Genomic DNA, 25,310 nt, shown 5'->3' on the forward strand with positions numbered 1-25,310 from the left:
GGCACCAGGAGCACAAAATCATAACTCAAAGTCCTTCTTTACAAGAACATAGCGTAATGGAAAAGACAGACACACAAGCTAATAATTACAAAGTGGTAAGATAATCGAGGTACCAGACACACACAGGCATCTCTGAAAAGAGAATGAATAGCTATTCCAAACAAGGGGTCATGGCAGCCTTAAACTAAGGTGGGTCAATGAAAATGAATAGAATGTGCTTATTTGACAGTTAATTAAAAGAAGAATTAATAAAACACATGGATCAATTGGAAGAGGTGGGAAACGAAGCAGTAGTCTAGAGATGACGCAGACTTTAGGCTTACATGACTAGAAAAAATTACAATATTAACTAAGACATGAAATGAAAAAAAGAGCAAAATCTGCTGCAGGGAAGACAATGCAGGATGGAGAGAAAACAATGACTCCTAGTTTGCAGATGTTAAATCTTAAGTATCCGACTTACTTACATTACACAGGTTCAATGCAATCTCTATCAAAATCCCAATGGCACTCTTTAAAAAATTGAAAAAAAAATTCTAAAATTCATATGAAACCATAAAAGACCCCAAATAGCCAAAACAATTCTGAGAAAGAAAATCAAAGTTGTATGCCAGGTGCAGTGGCTCATGCCTGTAATCCCAGCACTTTGGGAGGCTGAGGAGGGAGGTTCTCTTAAGCTCACTAGTTTGAGACCAGCCTTGGCAACATAGCAAGACTCCATGTCTGCTAAAAATAAAGAATAAAAAAAAATTAGTCAGGTGTGGTGGTGCACACTTGTGGTCCCAGCTACTCAGGAGGCTGAGGTAGGAGGATTGCTTCAGCCTGGGAGATCGAGGCTGCAGTGAACCATAATCACGCCACTGCACTCCAGCCTGGGCAACAGAGCAAGACCCTGCCATCCCCACAATAAAAAAAAAAAGAAAGAAAGAAAAATGGAGGCATCACATGTCCAGATTCCAAATTCAGGGGATATATATATATATATAAAATTCAGCCCTAAAAAAGAATTATATCTAACCATTTTCTATGACATGAATGACCCTGGAAGGCATTATGCTAAGTGAAATAAGCCAGACACAAAAAGAAAAATATTGCCTGAAAATATATGGAATCTGAAAAAAAATCAAATATACAGAGATAGAGAACAAAAGATTGGGAGGGGGAGTAGAACCGGGGAAATAAATGTCAGAGGATACAAAGTAGCAAATATGTAGGATGAACAAGCGTAGAGGTGTAGAGGTCTAAAGTACAACGTGAAGACTACAGGTACTAAAATTGTATACTGTATATGTGATTTCAGCTACGTGAGTAGATTTTAGCTGCTCTTGAAACAAAAACAAAAAATAAAGGGTAACTCTGTGAGAGATGGTCATTTCTTTCACTGTAGTAAACTTTTTTTTACTATCTATATGTATCCCATAACGTGTATACCACAAATATACACAATAAAATTTATTTTTTAAATACCACAATGAGATGCTACTATATAACTATCAGAATTGTTATCTTTAAAAAGACTTCACAAACCTATATTGACAAGGATGTAGATCAACCAGAATTCACACATACACTGCTAATAGGCATGCAAAATAGTACAACCACTTAGTGAAACAATTTGGCAGTTTCTTGAAAAGTTATATACAAATACCATATATAACATACCATCAAATCATACCATACAAATAACATACAAATACCATATAATCCAGTCATTCCACTCTAGGTATTTAGTCCAGAGAAATGAAAGCATATGTCCATATAAATACGTGTACATATAATATTAATAACAGCTCTATAGGTAATAGCCTAAAACAGAGACAACCCAAATGTCCATTAGCTGGTAAACAGATAAATTGTGATATATCCATACAATGGAAATAAAAAGAATTAAATACTCAGAAACAAAAGGAATTAAATACTACGACATTGGTTGAAAATCTAAATCAATTAGATTCTCAGAACAGCCGAGTGGCTGCCCTTCAATCTCCCCATCAGTAAGGGAGACATTCTCTGGCACAGATAAGATGCATGATCTCTGGACTAGACCCCTGATTTGTAGTTTTCATCAACTTCTGTGATGTAAATACTTCAATTTAACGCAGTGATAGGAAGAGATGCTAACAACTGCATTTCACAAGCAGACACAAGCCAATCCAGTACACCATTGAAAGGCCTACAACCAACAAGTCCCAACACTATGAACTCAGAGCTTCCCATGAGTTTTTGAATACCTCCACTCTCAAATATGAACAAATAACCAAAGACATCCAATCACTTGAGGAAAGCCTTTACTATTAAAGAAGCCAAAACAAAAAATTAGGAACAAACTACAGAAAAAAAAGAAACTTAGAGAAAATTTGGACTATGCATGGAGAAGAAATTTTCAAAAACAGTTATCATTAATATCATCTCAATATCAGAAAAGATAATGAATGTAAGAACAATGAAATAAAAAAGAAAATCAGAGATAAAATCAGTAGAAGAATTAAAAATAAAGCTGACAAGGCCGGGCACGGTGGCTCACGCCTGTAATCCCAGCACTTTGAAAGGCTGAGGTGGGCAGATTACCTGGGGTCAGGGTTCGAGAGAAGCCTGGTCAACATAGTGAAACTCCATCTCTACCAAAAATACAAAAATTAGCCAGGTGTGGTGGCGCACGCCTGTAGTCCCAGCTACTTGGGAGGGTGAGGCAGGAGAATCGACTGAACCTGGGAGGCGGAGGTTGAAGTGAGTCAAGATCACACCACTGCACTGCAGCCTGGGTGACAGAATGAGACTCTGTCTCAAAAATAAATGAAAAGTAAAAAATAAAGCTCATGAAGTATCTCAGATACTTAGAAAAAAAAGGCAAAGATATAAATAGAAGAGAAATCATAAGAAAAGTAGGACACCCATTCAGCAGTTCCAATATTGAAAAATAGAGGTTCTTAAAGTCAAAACACAGAAAACAGGAGAATAAAAACAATGAAAGACATCATTTTAAAAATTATCAGAACTGAAGGACATTAATTTACAAAATAAAATGTACATGGGCCAGTCACGGTGGCTCACGCCTGTAATCCCAGCACTTTGGGAGACTGAGGTGGGTGGATAACCTGAGGTCAGGAGTTTGAGACGAGCCTGGCCGACATGGTGAAGACTTGTCTCTACTAAAAATAATAAGTAGGCCGGGCACAGTGGCTGTAATCCCAGCACTTTGGGAGGCCGAGGCGAGTGGATCACGAGGTCAGGAGATCGAGACCATCCTGGCTAACATGGTGAAACCCTGTCTCTACTAAAAATACAAAAAAATTAGCCGGACATGGTAGCGGGTGCCTGTAGTCCCAACTACTCGGGAGGCTGAGGCAGGAGAATGGCGTGCACCTGGGAGGCAGAGCTTGGAGTGAGCCGAGATCACACCACTGCACTCCAACCTGGGTGAGAGCAAGACTCCATCTCAAAAAAAAAAAAAAGAAAAATGCAATAATTAGCCAAGCGTGGTGGTGCACGCCTGTAGTCCCAGCTACTCGGGAGGCTGAGGCAGGAGAAATGCTTGAACCCGGGAAGTAGAGGTTGCAGTGAGGCGAGATCATGCCAGTGCACTCCAGCCTGGTCGACAGAATGAGATTTGGTCTCAAAAAAAAAAAAAAAAAAAAAGTACCTGAATAGCTTTGATAAGAAACAACAACAAAAAAAAAGACAAAGAAATAACTGAAGTGAGTCCGATATGGTCTTTTAAATTTCAACTAAACAAACAAACCAAATTCCTAAAACACCCATCCAGGGCTATTCTCTTAATTTAAATTTTTCCTCTTTCGACTCTAGTTACACTAACAACTCTTCACTGTTCAGGAAACCTAGAATGAGGAGAAATTATTCATACCTATTACTTCTACTTCAATCTGCAATCTTCAATTATTAATGTACACTCTCCAAGCTCTGTGTCCAAGAAAATACAAGTCTAAGAATCGACCAAAATAATGAATAAGATACCATCTCCTCCTCCAAAGAGCTGACAATCTAACAGAGAAAAATATATACAGATAAGTTACAATACAAGCAGTGACCATAGTGCCTACAGCACAGAAAACACCTAATAATTGTTTGTTATCAATCTTCTTGTTCTTATTAAATAAATGCTACAATAGAAAAATCTTTAACTCCCTAAATTAATACATCTGTTCAACAAAAATCTCTATGGAATATTTTAGGGAAAACTCAACTAAAAGTTCTAAATTTGATCTAGAAGAATTTATAGGAAAAAAAAACTTGTGAAACGAGAAGTAATAATGGGATCTATATACTACCAATTATGAAAGCATATCATAAAACAATACCAAAAAATGTTAGTCTAGCACCAGAATAGAGAGATCAATGAATATAAGAGAAGCCCTAGAAACAAACCAGTCATACATATAGGAATAAAGTTGACATCTGAAAGAAGCAAAAAAAGGAAAACATCATTCAATAAATAGTCCCAAGAAATGTGTTTTAATTACTGGGAAGGAAAAAACATTTTCAATTCCCTACCGCATACATTTAGCAAAATTTAATTCACGTGATTTGTTCTGGACTTCTCAAACCTCATTCCTATCCTCTTTTTCTCACACACCCTGTTCCAACCACACAGGCCTCCTTAAAAAGATAAGCATGCTTGCACCTTATGACTGTCGCATTTGAAATTCTCTCTGCCTAGAAAGTTTTTTCCTCAATCATATGGCTCAATCTTTCTGCTCAAATGTCATCTCTTCGGAAACTCTCTCCCTAATTATTCAGTCAAAAATAGCACCCTATCATCATTCTCTTTCCTCTTAGTTATGGGACTTATCACCATCTGGCATTATATTATTTATTTATATGCTTACTGTCTGTCTCCCCACTAGAATGAAAGCTCCACCACACTATCTTTGGGTCTTAAAACAGTGACTGGAATATTGTAGGTGACCAGTAGGTATTTGTTAAATGAAATATAAAAATGTTGAGTACATATATGAAAAATGTCAACCTCACTGGCAATCAAAGAAAGCAAAAAAAAAAAAAAAAAAAAAAACCCATACCATTATATATTTCTTTAGCAAATTGGAAAAAAGTCAATAATATTCAGTAATGGTTAGGAGGCAGAGCTTATAATAAGCTGGTGGTGAAAATGTAAATTGGTACAATTTTTCTGGAAGGCAATTTGACATTACATATTTAAAAGCTTTCATAGTGTGCAAACGTGTTACCCAGAAATTCTCCTTAAGAGGAATTATTTTAAGAAAGTAATTAATAGTTTGTACAAATATTTCGCTATAAAAATATTTATCACGGAGTGACAGTAGTAAAAATTATGGATTTCGATACATACTGCCACTTAGAATAGTTATTCTCTCTTTGCTCTTGTCAGCTACATTTCTAATATTGCCTGCCTCCACAGCTTAGTACTCATCTTTCTCTCTAGCTTTCTTATACGAGATCCACAGCATTAGTGTCTTATATGGCCCCAGTAACACACGGCTTGAGCTCCTACTGATTAGAGTTTGTTTTTTTTTTTGAGACGGAGTCTCGCTCTGTCGCCCAGGCTGGAGTGCAGTGGCGCAATCTCGGCTCACTGCAAGCTCCGCCTCCCGGGTTCACGCCATTCTCCTGCCTCAGCCTCTCCGAGTAGCTGGGACTACAGGTTTTTTTTTTTTTTTTTTTTTAGCTTATGTGAACCTCCCTGGGAGAAGAAAGTCTACCAACAGAGTAGCCAGGGATCCTAGAGAGGACGCAATTCTTCTTAGTTTTATACAATGGCTCAATATATGTGACAGATAAACAGATATCACTATTCTTTAACATAAAATAAAAATCTCACAACAAAATGGAAAAACAGGATATTAACAGGCAATTCACAGAAAAGGAAATGTGAATGGCTAATAAATATTTGAAAATATAATTAACCTCACTGAGGCTAGCAAAGAGCAAAATAAAACAGTGGCTGCCTACTTTTCTACCATCAGATGGGCACACATTTTTAAAGAAATAATTGATAACAAACAATGGAGGCAAATACGTGAAGAAATAGTCACTCTCACAGAATATTCATTGAAGTGTAAATTGCTACAACATTCTTGGAAAGTAACATGGCAATACATAATCAAATTTCAAATATGAATACTCTTAGACCCAACAACTTCAGTTTTCAGGATTGATATCTACGAAATAAAAATATTCATATGAAGACTACAAACACAAAAATATCCACTGTAGAATTTTAATAGTATAAAAGAGAAAGGGTCTGGAACGGTGGCTCATGCCTATAATCTCAGCACTTTGGGTGGCTGAGGCAGGCGGATCACCTGAGGTCAGGAGATCGAGACCAGCCTGTCCAACATGGTGAAATTCTGTGTCTACTAAAAATACCAAAAATTAGCCAGGGGTAGCAGCGGGCGCTTGTAATCCCAGCACTTTGGGAGGCCAGGGCAGGTGGATTACTTGAGGTCAAGAGTTCGAAACCAGCCTGGCCAACATGGCAAAACCGCGTCTCTATCAAAATACAAAAATTAGCCAGGCATGGTGGTGCATGCCTGTAATCCCAGTTACTCAGGAGGCTGAGGCACAAGAATCGCTTGAACCCAGGAGGCAGAGGTTGCAGTGAGCCGAGATTAGGCCACTGTACTCCAGCCTGGATGACAGAGAGAGACTCCATCTTAAAAAAAAAAGAGAGAGAGAGAAAGCTCATAAATGCCCAGCAAAAAAAATAAATAATTAATTAGTCCAATAGCTGAGAATGGGGCAAAAAAGGAAAAGTTAATTAGGATTCATTCACACTATGAAATGTTATGCAACTATTAAAATAAGTAACTTTGATCTGAATGTATTGACTTTGAAAGTCAGCCAAAACATATAAAGTGAAAAAAGTAAATTGCAGAATATTGTGTGTGTCTGGAGCATTCCAAATGCTTTATATGCATTAGCTCATTTATAGCCACACGACCATAAGAAAGATACTATTACTATTCCTGTTGTATAGATGAAAAATATTTGCAATAACATAGAAAAATACATGCAAAAATACATTATTCATTCTCTGAATTGTCTGAATGTTGAAATTATCATGAATTTCTTTAAGGAAAAGAAAAGACAGTAAACTACAAGGGAAGAAAGATAGGTTTGATCCGGATTACAAAGAACCTCATAATATGTTGAAAGGCTTGGATTTTATTCTGCAGCAACTTGGAACTAAATGGCTTTCAGAAAGATAAGTATGTTCCTCACATGATCAGTCAGTGTTTTAGAATGAGAGCTCTTGTAACAGGTGGAAGGTAAACAGAGTGAGAGAGTCAGGTTAATTGTTTTACAGACCAGGGGAGAAACAAAGAAATTTGAACAAATGCAGATATAGTGGTAGATAGAGAGAGGGTGAGAAAATTCAAATTGATATGTCTAAAATAAAACCTATGGGAGATAATATCCATATGAATAGAATAAGAGCAAGAGAATGGCTGAGGTTTCAACCATGAACGAAATGCATCAATGATGAGATACCTCCACTAGAAAAAGCTGCAAGGGCAGTAGTATCTTTTGGCAGGAGCTAAGTTTCAGTTAAAACTGATTAGAACACTAGGTTGCTTGGAGTACCTCAGGCAAAAAACGGAAAAGAAATGGGAAAATACTGCAAATTAACTGTCATACATTTTTTAAATTTCTGCATGTTATTAGACCTTATAAATATTTTGTAAGAGAAGATATTTATAACTAAAATAAAATGCAGGGCCTATAGATTTCAATTACCTATACCAACTCAGTTCCCCATTATACAAAAATTAATTATAATACACGCATTTTTAAAAACTCCATTGAATGTTGCCTTCTCCTAGCAAAATGGATATGGATACATCTTTTTTAAACAAAGAGGTTTAGAATAGAAAGTTAGCATATATCTAAATATATTCAACTGCACCTATTGACAGAGCCTCTAGGCACATATCCACGTATCCATAGAACATCCACCGACACATCTGAAACACTATAAATAAGCCAGACCCAAACCCTCCAACTAAAAATTTAATTTAAAAAAGAAACCTTGATTTCTAAAAGGTTCTGCTTCATTCCAACTTTTTATATTGCCTTGCCTCCTTTACTCAGGCATAACCTTCAAATTTAAAAAGAGGGCCTAGATTAAAACCTTGATTAACCTAAGCTTGTTTCATAAAATGCAAGAGTTTCTAGATACATTTAAGAAATGTCTTGAAAAAGTGTAAAACGCTTATTACATATTTATTCCAAAAAAGCAATTTATAGATCCTTGGTCTTAGTCTAATACACACCCAAATCCCATTTCTTATGCCTACTTGTCAATATCTTAAATTCTGTATGTGAGAATTATTGCCCAAAATGAATGTTCTCAGACAATATGGGGTTGCCAATTACCAAAAATTTAATTTCCTTTGTTATATTATTTGCAGTAATGTAACAAATCAGATCAGTAGATTTTAGAATAAATATAAACAGTTTTCTACCAAACTTTCAAATAACCAGGACATTCATTAGTCAGAATATTCTATTATCTAAGCTTTCACATATTAAATAAGATTATTCTTAAATAAACCATAAGCCTGAGTTTCTTGGGCCAATATCTATATGTACAGCAAATAAGATTTGAAGCACAACTACTCCACAGTTGATCATTATTATACCTTCCATCAGTCTATGGGGAAAATCTATCAGAAATAACATAAAACTGTTTCAGTTTTTATTGATTCCTTTCTGACCCTTAACACATGAGATCACGCCGAGGCATCAGATAAGGAAATTCATACAGAATGTGCATTTAATGCCTCAGGCAGGGTCAGAGTATGTAGGAATGGTCTTCTGACAGACCATATCATTTCAAGCAATGCAAAATAAACCTTATTCTCAATCTGTGTCTTAATAGTTTACTTCTATTTTTGGATGAACTGGACATATGTATATATGCTACTGATTATTACAAGTAAAGTTCTCATCAGTTTAGTGATGGCACAAGTTTATTATCATGGGCTACAAGTGTCCCATATGGGTCAAATGGGTCTATATCAGCACTGTCCTTTAGAAATATAAGGTGAGGACTGGGCATGGTGGCTCACACCTACAATCCCAGCACTTTTGGAGGCCAAGACAGGTGAATCACTTGAGCCCAGGAGTTTGAGACCAGCCTGGGAAACATGGTGAAACCCCATCTCTACAAAAAAAAAACACACACAAAAAGAAAAATTAGCCAGGCATGGGGGCATGCATCTGTAGTCCCAGCTATTCAGGAAGCTGAGGTGGAAGGATTGCTTGAGCCTAGGAGATGGAGGTTGCAGTGAGCTGACACTGTGCCACTGCACTCCAGCCTGGGCAACAGAGCAAGACCCAGTCTCAAAAAATAAAAGGAAAAAAATATATAATGTGAGCCATATATGTGAATTTAAATTTTCTAGTAGCCACATTAAAAAGATGTGAAATTAGTTCGAATATATTTTATTTAACCTAGTGTATCAAAAACATTATTTCAACATATAATCAATATAAAAACTATTGAGATGTTTCACATGCTTTTTTGTACTGTTTTCAATATTGGTGTTTATTTTACACTTACAGCACATCACAATTAGGACTAGCCACATTTCAAATGCTTAATATCCTGATGTGGACAGTGGCTACTGTATTGCACAGCACAGAACATTTCTATATAATTATTCCAAGGGGAAAAAAGAAAATTAACTCTAATAATATAAAAAAGCTTTCTAGTATAAGGAAGAGTAGCTAATGGATGCTGGACTTAATACCTAGAAGATGGGTTGATCTGTGTTACAAACCACCATGGCACACGTTTACCTATGTAACAAACCTGCACATCCTGCACATGTATCCCAGAACTTAAAATATTAATAAAAGTTGAAGAAAAATAAATAATAAAAAAGTATTGTCACATTGGAACCCCACATACTATCCCATATGAGTTTATTGAATGAATATTTACTGAAATGTGCAAAACCACCTAAGTAAGATAGATATACACTATAAAGCTTAAAAATGCAGAAAACAACTATGAACTGGCCTTCTGTGAAGAATTAGAACAAGAATCGGCAAACTGTAGACCATGAGCCACATCCAGTCCACTGTTTGTTTTTGTAAAGAAAGTTTCATCGAAACACACACACACACACACACACACACACAAAAGCTTTCTAAAAATAACTGCGAACATCGGATTTGTAGTAAATATATGTCTATTTGAGTCACAAACAATTTCTTAAAGATATCTTGCCTTTGGAGCAAAAATAAAAAATAGATCTAGTATACAGTCATATCCTATACTGTAATGCACAATTTTACAAAACTCAGCACATCAGGGGAATCGTAGTCAAAATCGTACTAACTAAACATTTTCTAATGAATAATGTGCACGTTGAATTACTTGATGCAACTCTCAATACATGTATTTTTACCAGAAAATGGGAACTGAATGACTATGAGCAAAAGTAACTCCTTGAGTTATAATCACACATATAATACAATTATGACCTCTCTTCAATATATACAGTATGTGCCACAAGATAGAATTTTAGAATATGAAAAGAATTTGTAACCACACCAAGCCATAAACACAGAGTCAAGAGACATGAGAGGAAAACTAGAGCATCTATTTTAACCTAGTTTTAACTTCATCACTTGTGCTAAAAGTGTAAAACATTCCTCCCAGCCCATATCTTCTCTTCTCTGCATGGATATAATTCCTGGAAAATAAACCAGCAGACAAGGCAGATTAATCTCTCATTGTTACACAAACACTGATTTTGGTGGCAATTGTTTTTCCTATCCTCACATTCTCTTCATAGGTAACAATAATTCAAGGGTACTATGGTAGGAAAAAATTATGGTACCCCCAAGATGTATACGTCCTAATCTCTGGAACATGTGCATATTTTGTATTACACAGCAAGGGAGAATTAAGGTTGCAGATAGACTTACATTGCTAATCAGCTGGCTTTATCCTGGATTATCTAGGTGGGCCCCATGTAATTACAAGTGGAGAAGAGGGACATGGAAGAGTCAGAATCAAAAAGGCGGCACAGCCAAAAAGACTCAACTGGACATTGTTGGCTCTAAAGATGGAAGAGGGTCATGAACCTAGAAACGTAAGCAGCCTCTAGTAGCTGGAAAAGGCAAGAAAACAGATTTTCCTAGAGCCTTCAGGAAAGAATGCAGCCCTGCCCACACCCTGATTTTAGCCCAGTGAGGACCACAGACCTCCAGGACGATAGGATAACAGATTTGTGTTATTCTAAGCCACTACATTTGTGGTAACTTGCTACAGCAGCAATGAGAAACTAATACAGGTGTGCTTATTGTAATTAACATAGGCAAAATATGAGACGTTCAGACCTTTCCAAATACTTGGGAATCTAAGGTAGCGTGAGAAAGAGAGCATGAACAAAACATTGACTGGGGACTTGCTACATACTAGAAACTACGCAAAATGCTTTGTATTGATTACCTAAGTTAATCTTCATAACAACCATGTGAGACAGGGGTTTTTATAACCCCTGGATTTTTAAATGAAGAACTGAAGAGCAGAAAAGTAATTTATCCAAGATCACACAGCTAGTTCACATTGCAGGCAATATTTGGAACCAGGCTGCCTGATTCCAGAGCCAATGACATTAACCACTACATTATACTTCAGTCTCACTGTTTTTATTTACCCTTGATTATAATAAAGTGGAGACATTTTTACTTGTATAAATGTAAGGGGTCCAAGTGCAGTTTTGTTACAGGAATACATTGTATAGTGGTGAATTCTGGGATTTTAGTGTAACCATCACCCAAATAATTACATTGTACCTTTTAAGTAACTTTTAATCCCTCACCGCCCAACCCCAACCCTCCCACCTTTCCTAGTCTCCAATGTCTATCGTTCCATACTCTATGTCCATGTGTACATATTATTTAGCTCCCATTTCTAAGTGAGAACATGTGGTATTTGACTTTCTAAGTTGTTTCACTTAAGATAATAGCCTCCAGTTCCATCCAAGTTGCCAAAGACATTATTTCATTCTCTTTTACAGCTGTATAGTATCCCATTGTGTATGTGCATATCACATTTTCTTCATCCAATCATCTGTTGATGGACACTCAGATTGATTCCATATCTTTGCTATTGTAAATAGTGCAATAAACATACAAGTGCAAGTATCTTTTTGCTACAATGATTTATTTTCATTTGGATAGATACCCAGTAGTGGGATTCCTGGATTAAATGGTAATTCTTTGAGATATTTCCATGAAGTTTTCCAAAGAGGTTATACTAACTTACATTCCCACCAATGGTGTATAAGCATTCCTAGACCTTTTATGCTTCATGACCAATTTCATTTCTTCTATGAGTAGCTTGTTTATATTCTTTGCCCAGTTTTTGTATTGAGTTTTTCATTATTTTTACTGATTTTCATCATTCTTATTGATTTGAAGAAGCCATTTTATATTTATAGATATTAACCCTTTCTAATGTTGCAAATATTTCCCTTATTTCATCTTTCAGCCGAACCTATGGTGTACTTTGCTGGCCATAAATGTTTACTAAATCAATTCTTTCTTTAAATTAATTGTTTCTAGCCTTGGTACCATTGAAAGAAAGGTCTTCCTGATTACAAGATGATAACAATATTCTCTAGTATTTCCTCCTATTTCTTTTTTTTAGGTGAAAATGTTTAATTTCTCTGTATTGTGGGTATATGATATGAGGTATTTCCCAATGGAATAAACTAATTCAATACCACTTTAAAATAATTAATTGCCACCTAATTACCCCAGTGAAATGCTTCCTTTCTCATATTTTTCTGTACCTGTATTTCTAATCTGTATTTTGACTGTTTTGTTACATTCATCTATCTTCTCCAAAGACTAATATTACATTATTTAATTTCTATAGCTTTATAGCATATTTTAATAGCTAAAAATAGGTCTCTTCTGATATATATATATATATTCTAAACTGTTTTTTTTCATGGGTTTATCCATCTTTTAATAGATGGTATAGTCAGACCAGGCACAGTAGCCTGTGCCTATACTCCCAGCTCCTCAGGGGGCTGAGGCAGGAGGATCACTTGAGTGTAGGAGTTTCAGTCCAGCCTGGGAAATACAGCAATACCTCATCTTTAAAATAAAAAATAATAAGTATAGTCAAATTGTCAAATTAAAAAAAAAGTTTTGGCTGTAATTGCATTAAACTTATAGAAAAAGTAGGAGGAAATGAGATCTTTGCAATTCTGTATTTTTCCAGCTGAGTCTGATTTCCATCTCTCCAGCTTTGGTAACAGTCTTAGGCAAGGTACTTCACTTCGTTAGACCTGAGTTTCGCCATAGGTAAAACCCAAGGATAATCACAATAATAACCTCACTGTATTGTGAGAAGATTAAAGAAAAAATGTAAATATTAAATATACTACCCAATCCACAGAAGGTACTTATTAAATGTTATTTAATTTGTCTAACCTTTTTATACTTTCTTTATAGAACTCTTAAAAATATTTTAAAATTATTTTCTTTAACATACTTACATAGTGAATACTATGTGCCAGATATTATTCTAAATGTTTTCTAAATATTAACTCAATAAATCCTCATAGCAACCCTATCAAATGAGTACTATAATTACTACACTTTTCAGATTAAATAACTAAGGCATAGAGTAGTGAAGTACCTTGGTTCAGGTCACATGGCCCCTACCAGGTGAAGCAGGGATTCAAACCACAGCATGCCTTTAATCATTATCTATTGCCTTGTTATTTTAATTCCTAAGTAATTTAGTTCTTTATTACTATTCCGGATGAAGTCTTATTTTTCGTGTCTTTTAATTACTGCTGCTAGTTAGAACACCGTGTTTTTCAAATTCATTCACTCATTCAAAAAATAGCTATTGAGTATCCACTATGCACAGGCACTGTTCTCATTGTTCTAGTCACTGACACCACAGCAGTTGGAGAAGGCTGTACAGAAAAAAGACAAACATTCCTGCCTTCATGGTCTTTACATTCTGATTTAGACAAACAATAAACAAATGAATATATAAATATATGAAGCAAGAAGTGGTATCAAGAAAGGCAAGAGGAACAGAGTGCTGTTTTATGCAGCATAGTCGAGGAAGCCTCTGGGATAATACGGCAACTTCGGAAGAACAACATTTTAGGATGAAATGGGCTTAATGCTGAGCAACAGCCAGGACAGCAGTGTGGCTGGAATAGGGTAAGCAAGGAAGAGAGCACAGAAAAGTGAGTCAGAGATGTGTGGCTGGATCATATAGAGCCTTGTGGCCATTCTGACTTTGGCCTTGACTGATATGGAAAGCCATTGGAGAGTTTTGAACGGAGAAATGACATGATCTGACTTGAATTCTGCTGCTCTGTTAAGAATAGTCTGAAGGGGAAAGGGTAGAAGCAAGGAGATCAGTTAGGAAACTACTATAGTAATGCAGGAAAAGATGATGATAGCTTAGAGCAAAGGGGTAGCATCATGTAGGGGGAAAAAATGCTTGGATTATGCATTTAAAGGTAAAGGAAACAGGATTTGCTGACAAATTGTGACGTGCGAACAAAAGAAACAGGAAGGACTGCAAGATTTCTGTCATGAGCAACTAGAAAGATGGAATTGCCATTTATTAATTTGGATAAGTTTGCAGAAGAGGTTCTCTAATATTTTTAGGTATAATAATCATGTATCTCTTCCTTTATAATATTCATTCCATTTTTTCTTCTTACACAGACTGCATTGGCTAGAACCACTAAAATAACAAGAGGATAATCTTTGTCTTGTTGATGAATTTAATGGCATGCCTGGTAGGGTATCACCATTTAGTATGATGTTTGCTATTGGATTCTCATGGATACCTTTTCAGCACATTAAGGAAACTTTTATTCCCTCAGTAAAGAACAAAAAGGTGGAATAGCTAATGGATAAAAGCACAGACTCAGGATTCAAACTGTCTGGACTAAAATGCTGATCCCTTCCCTAACTGCACCGCCTTGGGAAAATTACCTAACTACTCTGTGCCTCAGTTCTCTCACTTATAAAATAAATATACCAGTAATAGCTAGCTCATAGGGTTACTGTGAAGATTAAATTAGATGTAAAGTGCTAGCACAATGCCTGACACATAATAATCATCCTTTCTGTAGGAAAAGTTTTTATCTAGAATAGCTCTTGTGGTTCGTTAAATTTATTTAGGATATCTTTCACGATGGTCATACAGCTTTTCCCTTTTAATACATTAACATATTTAATGTCGGATAAGAAGCATCTCTACACACTGGAAGTAAATTTATCTACTTATGGTGTATTTTTTTAATATAATCCTGAATTTGATTTGCTCTTTGTAACAGGATTTTGCATTCACATTCACATGTAAATTGTCTCTGGTTTTCTTGTCTTTTTTATTTCAGTTTTGGTAGCAGGTTACATAAACTGAAAAGTTTGGGGCCTTTTTTCTAGTTTCCAGAATAATTCAACCAACACAGAAATTGATTATGTTAATTGAATATTTGAAAGAGCAAATGTAAAATCATCTAGGATTGGCACTTTTGTGGAGTAAATCCTTAATAAAATTCCAGTGTCTTCTGTGGTTACTGACTTACTAATATAGTGGACTTTTTCTTATATTAATTCTGTCATTTACATTTTTCTAGGAAATAAGCTCTTTCCATTTAGGCTTTCTAATTTATTGACTAGAAATCATACATATTTTTAAATCTGTTGTTATTGTCTATATTTCCAGTTCTATCACCATTGTAATTCCCTATGTTCTGTATTATTTTTCTCTCCTTGGTTAGTCTAGGTGGGGCTATTTTATCAGCATATTCAGAGATTTAGTTAGCTTTATTTTTATCAAACATCTATTGGATATGTTATTTATGCATTGTTTATTTACTTTTTAATTAACTACTCTCTGCTCTTAACTATAAGAATTCAGTTACCTATTTCACATTTGAGTTGAATGCTTAACTCATTAAATTTTATTCTTTCTTATTCAAAGGTAAAAGCATTACAGGCTGTGACATTTCTACGGAGGTTTTGCCCACATGACTTAGGTTTTGACAAGTTATATTTTCATTTCAATTATTATATACACAGCCTGTAATTCAGTTTTTGTGTCCTTTTTACTCTGAAAATTATAGTTCTTTTTTAAATTTATCAATGCTTAGAATCATTATATGCCTTGCTCTATTTCTAGTGTTACCACATTATAGTCAGAAAATAATTCTTCAACTTCTAATAATTTATTTAGATTTTCTTTGAAAACTAATATGTAGTTTTTCTTATGTTACATGTGACAAAAGTTCTTTGATTAACCAAATTTTAGCTGGCCTCCTAAACCTTCTCCTAGGCCCACCTGTGTACTTCCTTGTAAAATAGCAAGAGCTCTGCTAAGTCAGTTTAGCAAGAACCGCCACCCTTGAGATCTTACCAGATTCCTCATCCTCCACCAGCCCTCAGGTGATACCTCGTCACCATGGCCTGTCTTCAGCTAGACTTTTCGAAGTTGGTTTAGCCAAAAACCCTCTTACCCATGTTTCCTCTTGGTAATTTTCCATCCACTGACCCCTGCCCTGTTCCCTGGCTATGAATTTCCACTTGCCCGTGCTATATTTGGCACTGACCCCAATCTCTCTCCCCCACTGCAAAATATGGGATTTTTTTTGGTGCAGTGGTCCAATGGTGCAGTGGTCCCTATACCTACTGTGATAGTCCTGAATATTGTCTTCCTTACCTTGCTTTAACAAGCATCATTGAATAACTTTTTTTAATGCATGAGCATTGAAAAGTATATTCTATTTTTTAGGGAGAGATGTGTACTTTTCAAGCTTATTAATTGCATAATTCAAACCATCAATAACTATTTAGTTTGTCTACTTCATTCGCAAATTTTTGGAAATGTTACCATACACAGTATATCACTGTGATTGAATTATTATCAAATTTTCTTTGTATTTCTAAGTTTGCTTCATGTGTTTTGTTGCTGTAGTTTCTTCGGTTTGTTTGTTTGTATTAAGGCTTTTTTCCAACTTTTAGGTTCAGTGGTACATATGCATAATGTGCAGGCTTGTTACACAGGGAAATGTATTCCTACATCATTTCTGTCATTTATGTTTTTCTAGGAGATAAGTTATTTCCATTTAGGTTTTCTAATTTATTGACTAGAAATCACACATACTTTTTAATCTGTTGTCATCTTCTATATTTACAGTTCTATTACCACTGTAATTCCTAATGTTCTGTATTATTTTTCTCTCCTTGGTTAGCCTAAGTGGAGCTAGCTGCACAGATCATCCCATCACATGGCTATTAAGCCCAGCATCCATTAGCTATTCTTCTTGATGCTCTCCCTCTTCTCACCCCCAACCCTCCGACAGGCCCCCCATATGGGTTGTCCACTCCGTGTGTCCATGGGTTCTCATCATTTGCCTCCCACTTATAAGTGAGAACATGTGGTATTTGATTTTATATTCCTGCGTTAGTTTGCTGAGGATAATAGCTTCCAGCTCCATCCATGTCCCTGCAAAGGACATGATCTCTTTCCTTTGTATGGCTGCATAGTATTCCACAGTGTATATGTACCACATTTTCTTTATCTAGTCTATCATTGATGGGCATTTAGGTTGATTCCACATCTTTGCTACTGTGAATGGTGCTGCAATGAACATACATGTGCATGTATCTTTATAACAGAATAATGTATATTCCTTTAGGTATATACCCAGTAATAGGATTGCTGGGTTGAATGGTATTTCTGTCTCTAGGTCTTTCAGAAATTGCCACACTGTCTTCCACAATGTTGAACTAATTTACACCCCCACCAGCAGTGTAAAAGCATTCCTTTTCCTCCACAACCTCACATTTGTTGTTTTTTAACTTTTTAATAACAGTCATTCTTACTGATGTGAGATGGTATCTCATGTCATTTAGATTTTCATTTCTCTAATGACAGGTGATGTTGAGCTTTTTTAAGTTTCTTGACCACATGTATGTCTTATTTTAAAAAGTATCTGTTCATGTCCTTTGCCCACTTCTTAATGGGGTTGTTTTTTTCTTATAAATTTGTTTTAAGTTCCTTTTAGATGCTGGATATTAGGTGTTTGTCAGAGAGTAGATTGCAAGAATTTTCTCCCATTTTGAAGGTTGTCTGCTCACTCTGATGACAGTTTCTTTTGCTGTGCAGAAGCTGTTTAATTCGATCCTATTTGTCAATTTTTGCTTTCATGGCTATTGCTTTTGGAATTTTCATCATGAAGTCTTTGTCCATGCCTATGTCCTGAATGATATTGCCTAGGTTTTCTTCCATGGTTTTTCTAGTCTGGGGCTCTACATTTAAGTCTTTAATACATCTTGAGTTGATTTTTGTATAAAGTGTAAGGAGGGGTCCAGTTTCAATTTTCTGCATATAGCTAGCCAGTTCTCCCAGCACCATTTATTAAATACGGAATCCTTCCCCCATTGCTTTTGTCAAGTTTGTCAAAGACCAGACAGTTGTAGGTGTATGATGTTATTTCTGGGTTCTCTATTCTGTTCCATTGGTCTATGTGTCTGTTTTGGTACCAGTACCATGCTGTTTTGGTTACTATAGTCTTGTAGTACAGTTTGATGTCAGGTAGCGTGATGCCTCCAGCTTTGTTCTTTTTGCTTAGGATTCTCTTTACTATTTGGGCTCTTTTTTGGTTCCATATGAATTTTAAAATAGTTTTTTCTAATTCTATGAAGAATGTCAATGGTAGTTTAATAGGAATGGCATTGAATCTATAAACTGCTTTGGGCAGTATGGCCATTTTCATATTAATTCTTCCTTTCCATGAGCATGAAATGTTTTTCCATTTGTTTGTGTCATCTCTGGTTTCTTTGAGCAGGGGTTTGTAGTTCTCTTTAAAGAGGTCCTTCACTTCCCTTGTTAGCTGTATTTCTAGGTATTTTATTCTTTTTGTGGCAATTGTGAATGCGAGTTCTTTCATAATTTGGCTCTCGGCTTGCCTCTTATTGCTGTATAGGAATGCTAGCTATTTTTGAACAATGATTTTGCATCCTGAGACTTTGCTGAAGTTACTTATCAGCTTAAGAAGCTTTTGGGCTGAGATGTGGGATTTTCTACATATAGGATCATGTCATCTGCAAACAAAGATAGTTTGACTTCCTCTCTTCCTATTTGAATACCTTTATTTCTTTCTTTTGCCTGATTGCCCTGGCCAGAACTTCCAATACTGTGTTGAATAGGAGTGGTGAGAGAGGGTATCTCTGTCTTGTGCTGGTTTCCAAGGGGAGTTCTTCCAGTTTTTGCTCACTCAGTATAATATTGGCTGTGGGTTTGTCATATATGGCTCTTATTATTTTGAAGTATGTTCTTTCAATACCTAGTTTACTGAGAGTTTGTAACATGAAGGGATGTTGAATTTTAGCAAAGGCCTTTTCTACATCTATTGAGATAATCGTGGTTTCTTTACTTCTGATTATGTAATGACTTAGTTTATTGATTTGTTTATGTTGAACCAGCCTTGCATCCCAGGGATGAAGCTGACTTGATCATGGTAGATAAGCTTTTTGATGTGCTGCTGGATTTGGTTTTCTGGTAATTTGTTGAGAATTTTTGCATTGATGCTTATCAAGGATATTGGCCTGAAGTTTTCTTTTTTTGTTGTATCTCTGCCAGGTTTTGGTATCACGATGTTGCTGGCCTCATAGAATGAGGTAGGGAGGAGTCCCTCCTTTTCAATTTTTTTGGAATAGTTTCAATAGGAATAATACCAGCTCTTCTTTGTATCTCTGGTAGAATTCAGATGTGAAACTGTCTGGTCCTGGGTTTTGGTTGGTGGCTATTTATTACTGCCTCAATTTCAGAACAATATTGGTCTATTTATGTTTTTCAGTTAAGCAAAAGAATGGGACATCATCTTTATTAATTAAATGTTTTATTATTTTTTTTTAAAAATTGACTTTGTTCCATATATTGCTCTTTACCTTGAATTATACTTTGTTATTAATATTACTACCTCTGCTCTCCTTTTGTTTAACTTAACTAGTAGAGTTTTGCCTATCCATTTATTTTCCTTCATTTCTGTCATTTTATCTTGGCTTTATCTCTTGAAAATGGCCTATAGCTACAGTTTGCTTTTTTGTTTTATAATCTGAGCAGGTTTGTCTTTTAATTCACTAACATTTGTTATTATTCCTGCTGCTAAATTGTATGTAATGTTTTTATTCTCCTTTCCTATTCTTTTCCCTCCTCTTCTCTCTTTTCTGTTTTCTTGATCAAGCGTTCTTCATTTCTTTATTCCTTTCTAGTTATTTTTCCTTAACATTTTATTCCTAATAGTCCTTTACTTTTTGCAAATACATTAAACCTACATTTCTTACTGACGTCAATAATTACATTGTAACTATGTCCATCTTTAACAAAATATAACTTGCATCTTTTCCCACTTTTAACCCAAGGATTTTTGATAAAACAAGGTAGAATTTTAACGCTATATTGTTACTATTTCCTCTTTTATTTCAGAAATACTTTAATAATTATGTTGTATTTGACAACCATGTTATCAATAGTGACTTAGGTTTACTAATTTCATCGCTCACCATAGTTTCTTGAATATTTAAAAAGATTATATGAGATACTGGTTGATATTTTGCTGCCTTCAGGTTACCAAAAGGCACAGAATTTACAAACATAGTGCCATGACCACTAAAGTCCTATATACTGGAATATGATTCATCCACCCCAGAGTTGCAAGCAGTCTTTAGGAGATATAAAGATATGAGAAATCTTTTGAGAGATATGAAAAAGGGATTAGAACTATGATGTGGTCACATTTTGCGGAATGCAGTCTTTGTGTAGGCAGGTTATCTGTTCTCCTCCCCTCCCATAGGTGTAGAAGAAAAAAACACTCAACTGGGTTTCCTTCCCAAAGTTCACAGAAACAAGAACCAAGAAAAACTTGAAGTGTGTTGCTGTGGCTCAGAAAGCAACACCCTAAATTATGATGCTTTGGCATGCTAAGTACTTTGAACTGAAGGACAGTGGCAGGGCCTCAGAAGCAAAGTCTCTCTCTCTTTTCTTTTTTTTTTTTTCTTTGAGACAGGGTCTCATTATGTCACCCAGTACACAGTGCAATGGCAATCATGGCTCACTGCATTCTCAAACTCCTAGGTTCAAATGATCCTCCCACCTCAACCTCCTGAGCAGCTGGGACAACAGGTGCATGCCACCACACTTGGTTGGAAATCCTTCTGTCCTTCTGGGCTTCTTTCTCCTGCTCCCCTTTCTTCCCCAAGGCAGGCCATAAAAAATAGAATTCCTCTTCCCCAAGGCAAGTCATATAAACTAGAAATATTACTCTAACCTTCTCCGACCTTTCCGTGTACAACCTGGCCATCAAGAAATTCTCTAACCTACTGTCTGATAGTAGGTCATAAGACCCTCATTCTAGAAGGAGTCCTGCCCTACACCCAGAAGGAACGAATGCCTCACAGAGAGGTCAAGAAGAACCTCAACTGACAGGCCTTGCTGGGTTTCTTCACTCAGTCTGTTACCATTAAGTCATTCCCTTTTTGTCTAATCACATTTCTATGTGGCCATCCATTCTCATCAAACCTAAAAATAAAAATGAACAGTTTTCCCTTGGGTCTTTGGGTCTTTACTTCTGAACATTCCTGTGACATATAAAACTTTGATTAAATAAATCTGTTATTCTTTTTTCTTGTTAACCTATCTTTAGTTGTAGGAGTGTCGACCCTGACCCTTAAGATGGGTTAGGAAAGGTATCACACCTTTCCTATGATCTATGATCTAAGAATTTTCAGTCATTTCAGTTATATTAATCTTTCCTTTTCTTGAAATCGATGGGATTCAAAACATGCTATCCCAAAATGTGGTATCTTGGCATTTGAGAAAACAGCAGAAGCAAGAAAGTTTTTTTCTCTCTCTCTCTCCCCTACTCTCCCCTTTCTTCCCTGAAGCAGGCCACAAAGCCTAGCTGACCTTATTTATTATTTAGTTATTAGTTATTTATTTTTATAAACTTTTTTCTCTTATATTTAATCTCTTAGTAACTTGAAAGTTCCCTCCTCTTGCTATAGCCTTTATTTTATACATATAGCTTCAAAATAAACCATATAGCTTCAAAGCCCCTACAGTTCCTGCATGAAGGAATAACTGACAAATTCAGTCCATGGTTGAACTTTCCCTTTGCTTGACCTACCCCAAAGCTTAAGGCAGAGTGGGAGTAGAGGAAGAGGGACAGGGAAACATTAGATTGAAATGACAAATTGTTCCTGGTGAGAAAGAACAGTTTCTAGAATGTATGGAACATGGGTCCTGCCCAGACCCAGGGAAGCCTGAATTGGGGCAGCAAATGGTGGATGAGACTGAGAGCCACAGTCTGGCCATCAATCAGTGCAGCAGGAGGTAAACAAGCAGGAGAGGAAGAGAGCCTGAGGCTGACTGCTAGGTGTGATAGCATCTATTTGTGGGAGGCTATTGACAAACCTGCTTTGGAGTAATGCTGAAGAGAAAAGGGTCAAAAATACTGTGGGCAGTCACAGTGTATAAGGCATCAGTTTTCAGTTTCCTCCTTGTCCCTCCTCCCTGCAAATTGGAAGAATGGGGGCCAGGGACAGAGGGAACAGGAAGGGGAGGAAATAGAGAGAAAGAACAGACCATGCATTGCCTACCATTCTCTACCATACCAAGTTGCTTTTGCAAAGAGAAAAAGCATTAAATGAAATATGAAATGAAGTTTTCAAGTGGACAGGACCAACAAAGCTGGAAGACTTAAAGTACCATATATCACGATAATGTAAAAGAACAACTGGCATAGGGATATGTAAATAGATCTATGGAAATGAATAGAACCCAGAAACAGACCCTAATCTACATAATCCCTTGATTTATCACAAGGATGACATGGAGGTGAGGCACTTCTTATTAAATGATGCTGAGTCAATTTCATATCTATATACAAGAAATGAACCTCAACCCATACCCTGAGCCATATATAAAAATAAATTCTAGACAGATTACAAGCCTAAATATTAAAGGCCAAAACAATAAAATTTCTAGAAGAAAAAAATTTAAAGGCACACAACCCAGTAAAAAATGAGCAACGTCAATGGTGGATTGCATTTTTTAAAATGTGGTACAATACACCATGGAATACCACACAGCCATAAAAAAGAACAAAATCATGTCCTTTGCAACAACTTGGATGCAGCTGGAAGCCACTATCATAAGCAAACTAACACAGAAACAGAAAACCATATAACACATGTTCTCACTTGTAAGTGGAGCTAAACACTGGGTATACATGCACATAAACATGGGAACAATAGATACTGGGAAATAAAAGGGGGAAAGGATGAAGGGAGACAATGGTTGACAAACTACCTATTAGGTGCTATGCTCACTACCTGGATGATGGATTCATTCATACCCCAAATCTCAGAATCATGCAATATATCTGCATATGTATTCCCTGAATCTAAAATAACAGTTGAAAAAACAAGCAAATATTTGGACAGGTATTTCAAAAAGAATATTCAAATACCAAATATATATATATGTGTGTGTGTGTATATGTATATGTATGTACACATACACACATAGTTGCTCAACTTCCTTAGTTGTCAGGAAAAATGCAAATTACTATCACAGTGAGACACCACTACATATCCACCAGAATGACTGAAATCAAAGACAGATGAAACCAAATGTTGCTGGGGATATGAATTCTCATACCCTGCTAGTAAAATGTAAATTTGTACAACTGGAAAGTTACTTAGCAGTATTTATTAAACCTTCACATATGCATACTCTGTGACCAGCAATTCAGAAATTCTTACCTATGTTCACTAAAAAACATGTACAAGCACGTACAGCACTGTTCATAATAGTGCAAAACTGTCCATCAATAGTAGAAAGAACAAACTGTAGTAAATTCACAAAGAATACTACACAGTAATGAAAAGCAACAAAACTATTACTACTTTCCACACCAAAATGTGTCTTACAAACATAAAATTGAACAAAAGAAGTCATATAGAAAACAACACATACTGAATGATTCCATCTGAACAAGTTGAAAAAGGAAAACAGGACAGTAATTACCCTTCTAGAGGATAGTAACTAGAACAGGGCACAACTGGGGTTTCTGAGATGTTAGCAATATTCTATTTCTTAATTTGGATTCTGGATACATAGATGTAATGACTTCGTGAAAATACATTGTGCTGTAAACTTATGATTTAAATACCTCTCTGTAGGTTTATTTAAACAAAATGACAAAAACTAAGTCTTAATAGCTGGAATGTGACTGTTTTAATAACAGAAAGTGAAAATTATAGAATTAGATTTATATGTCATTAGGGAGCATGTTATTCAGCAGGAATGGAGATTTCATTAGATAACAGTGGTAACAGAAATTGGAAAAATACAATTGTTTTATGTTTATTTCTTATGATCTAAGAATTTTCAGTCATTTCAGTTATATTAATCTTTCCTGTTCTTGAAATTGATGGGATTCAAAACATGCTATCCCAAAATGTGGTATCTTGGCATTTGAGAAAACAGCAGAAGCAAGAAAGTTTTTCTCTCTCTCTCTCTCTCACCTACTCTCCCCTTTCTTCCCTGAAGCAGGCCACAAAGCCTAGCTGACCTTATTTATTATTTAGTTATTATTTAGTTATTTTTATAAACTCTTTTCTCTTACATTTAATTTCTTGGTAACTTGAAAGTTCCCTCCTCTTGCTATAGCCTTTATTTTGTACATATAGCTTCAAAGTACACCAAATTCTCTATCATCTAAACCAATTTCCAATGCACAAAACACATCAATAATCCTGGGTTTTTACAAATATACGATAGCTATTTTTGTCTTCCATTTTTATCCCTACAAACTAGTTAGGTGCATTTTATAATCCCAAGCAGAAATACCCCAATTATGTTAAGTGACTCAAGGGATAGAGTTAATTTTATATGAAAAGATTAAATTTGCTTGATTGCTCTTTTTTAGTGAAGACTATGTTAATGTCAAGTTTAAGACTGATAGTTTTCTTTGCTTTTGACAAAGACATAAGGGAAAATTCTTCTCAGTTAGTTCAGTATACTCTAAATCAGCCACAAATATAAATCCTAACTCAAGTTTCTCACAACTAGAAGAAATCAGAAGAATATGATAAAAATCAAAGAATTCATATCATGAAAACGAAAGGTACAAGAGAAATTCAGTAACATGCTCTTCCTATTTTTTTGTTTGACTTACCATAAAAATCTGCACTAATGGGGGACATCTATGGTTTTAATTCTAAGCATAAGT

At 35.7% G+C, this 25,310-nt stretch overlaps 1 protein-coding gene across 6 annotated transcripts in view; it reads right to left on the reverse strand.

Moving 5' to 3' along the window:
• Positions 1-25,310, reverse strand: part of ANKS1B (ankyrin repeat and sterile alpha motif domain containing 1B) — a 1,246,961-nt gene that overhangs the window by 1,087,270 nt on the left and 134,381 nt on the right. The gene's annotated exons all lie outside the window — the stretch shown is intronic.

This window comes from Hylobates moloch, unplaced genomic scaffold, assembly GCF_009828535.3.
Source record: "Hylobates moloch isolate HMO894 unplaced genomic scaffold, HMol_V3 SCAFFOLD_12, whole genome shotgun sequence".
In the NCBI taxonomy this organism is placed as follows: Eukaryota; Metazoa; Chordata; class Mammalia; order Primates; family Hylobatidae; genus Hylobates; species Hylobates moloch.